The sequence below is a fragment of the Schistocerca piceifrons genome, unplaced genomic scaffold (assembly GCF_021461385.2).
Source record: "Schistocerca piceifrons isolate TAMUIC-IGC-003096 unplaced genomic scaffold, iqSchPice1.1 HiC_scaffold_1081, whole genome shotgun sequence".
Lineage (NCBI taxonomy): Eukaryota > Metazoa > Arthropoda > Insecta > Orthoptera > Acrididae > Schistocerca > Schistocerca piceifrons.
The window spans coordinates 17,501-20,000 of record NW_025726887.1 but is presented as its reverse complement, the minus strand read 5'-3'; the positions used below and the strand labels follow the sequence as shown (position 1 = coordinate 20,000).

Here is a 2,500-nt window from a genome sequence, read left to right as displayed (position 1 = left end):
GGGACCCGTGCGTCCTGAAGCAAGCCTGTAACACGTGGTTGGCGGTCTCTACGGCCTGGCAGCCCGCGCGGCATCTGGTGTCCGCCTCCCGCCCGCGACTGCGCCGTGCCTTCGTGGGGAAGGCGTTGATGCGGGCGCGGAGAGCGTCGATGAAGTTACGCCCAGATAGCAGGCGACTGGTGTCAGCGACCCACTGGTGTTGCCCCTTGACGGCGGCGGAAGATGACAGCGCCGCACCGTCAAAGGCAACGTGCAGGCGCGCGGCCCACATCTCTCCAACCTGCGTCGACGATTTGAGGAGGTGGCCCTCCCACATAAGATGCCGCTCCAGCGCCTCAATCTCACGCTGCACCTCGTCCCGGCCTGCACCGTCGGCGGCTGGCCCAATCCTCTTCAGCGCCAGGAGACGGGACCGGCGAAGTGTTGGCCCCATCCATCGGCATGATGGGATGCCGAGGCCTCCCTGGGCTACAGGAGCGTGGAAGTAGCCCAGGGGAGTGTCCGCCGGAAGGCGGAACCATCTCCTGACGGCGGCACGGATGGTCACATCTGCCGCTTTCAACGCACCCACTCGGGTGCGGCTGAGGGCCAGCCCATGGTACAGGCCAGGCAGAAGTACGGTGGTGAGGGCGTGGAGGCGCTGTTGCGGCTTGAGCGGAGCTCGGGAGATGACGTCCAGCTGCTCCACCAGGTGGCGTCGTGGGTTGAAAACGCAGCGACCCGCGGTGGAGAATTGCAGTCCCAGGTACCGGAAGGTTTCACCCACACGTAGGGCGGGCACGGTGGCGTTGCCCGCTTTGAAGGTAACGTCGGCGTCGACCTTCACCTTCTTGTCGCGCCCAGACGCGACTAAGGCGAGGGTGAAACACTTCCGGGCGTTGATCTGCAGCCCCAGATGGGCGAGGGCTGCGACGGCTGCGTCGATGAGGGACTGCAATCCCCTCGCGGTCGATGCAAAAAGCAGGACGTCATCTGCGAAGGCCGCAGCGTTAACTCTGCGACCAAGGATCCGAGCTCCGATGTGGGAGGGAAGTTGACTCAAAACATAGTCCACCGCAAAATTGAAAAGGAGGGGGGAGAGGGGGTCACCCTGACGCACACCCCTAGCCGGCTGCAGGGGCACGCCCACGTCGGCGCCGCCCGCTATCACTGTCGTGCTACCCTCGTAACACCTTTCGACGTACTCAATAAAGCAATCCGGCAGGCCATGAGCCCTCAGCACGGGGCGGAGGGCAGCATGGTCCACCGAATCGAACGCTTTAGAGACGTCGATCGATGCCACAAAAACAGAGCGACAGGAGCGGACTGCGTCGGTGAGAGCAGTGTCCAAGATGAAGGTGTTTTCCAACATCCCATCCCGGGGGATGAATGCCCGCTGACGTTCGTCCACAGCACATGCACGCATCAGGCGTGACGCGAGAACCTTGTGAAAGGTCCGCGCCAACACCGAGCAGACCGTAATGGGGCGAAAGTCAGCGGGGGATGTTGGTGCAGCCGTTTTGGGGAGAAGTGACGTCCGGGCGCGAAGCAGACGCTCGGGGAGGGCGCGGGCCAGGAGGAAGAGGTTCAAGAGTTTCACCAGGACTTCATGCGGCAGGCGCCGCAGCTCCGCTGGAGTCAGGCCGTCCGGCCCGGCTGCCGATCCCCTGGGCGGCAAGGCAGCAGCGACCTCCTCACGTGTGACCGGCCCCCATAGGCACTCAGGAGCGACAGGCTCCGAGTGCGGGAGAAGGCGGTCACGGATGAAGCCGGCGGTGGAGATCGGCTTCTTCGTGAAGAGAGTCATAGTTACTCCCGCCGTTTACCCGCGCTTGCTTGAATTTCTTCACGTTGACATTCAGAGCACTGGGCAGAAATCACATTGCGTCAACACCCGCTAGGGCCATCGCAATGCTTTGTTTTAATTAGACAGTCGGATTCCCCCAGTCCGTGCCAGTTCTGAGTTGATCGTTGAATGGCGGCCGAAGAGAATCCGCGCACCCGCGCGCCCCCGGAGGAGCACGCTAAGGCGGACGCGGCCTCGCAGCAAGGAAGATCCGTGGGAGGCCAAGGCACGGGACCGAGCTCGGATCCTGCACGCAGGTTGAAGCACCGGGGCGCGAACGCCGCGCAGGCGCGCGCATCCTGCACCGCCGACCAGCACGAGGCCGACCAACGGCGAGAGCAGACCACGCCCGCGCTAAACGCCCGCACTTACCGGCACCCCTACGGCACTCACCTCGCCCAGGCCCGGCACGTTAGCGCTGACCCACTTCCCGACCAAGCCCGACACGCCCCGATCCTCAGAGCCAATCCTTATCCCGAAGTTACGGATCCAATTTGCCGACTTCCCTTACCTACATTATTCTATCGACTAGAGGCTCTTCACCTTGGAGACCTGCTGCGGATATGGGTACGAACCGGCGCGACACCTCCACGTGGCCCTCTCCCGGATTTTCAAGGTCCGAGGGGAAGATCGGGACACCGCCGCAACTGCGGTGCTCTTCGCGTTCCAAACCCT

General features: G+C 63.4%; 1 non-coding gene across 1 annotated transcript in view; it reads right to left on the bottom strand.

Moving 5' to 3' along the window:
- LOC124727080 overlaps positions 1-2,500 on the bottom strand; it is a 6,742-nt gene that overhangs the window by 2,086 nt on the left and 2,156 nt on the right. The window contains exon 1 of the ribosomal RNA XR_007006915.1: positions 1-2,500. This exon is cut by the window's left edge and continues 2,086 nt beyond it; it is cut by the window's right edge and continues 2,156 nt beyond it. This is a non-coding gene — a ribosomal RNA (large subunit ribosomal RNA).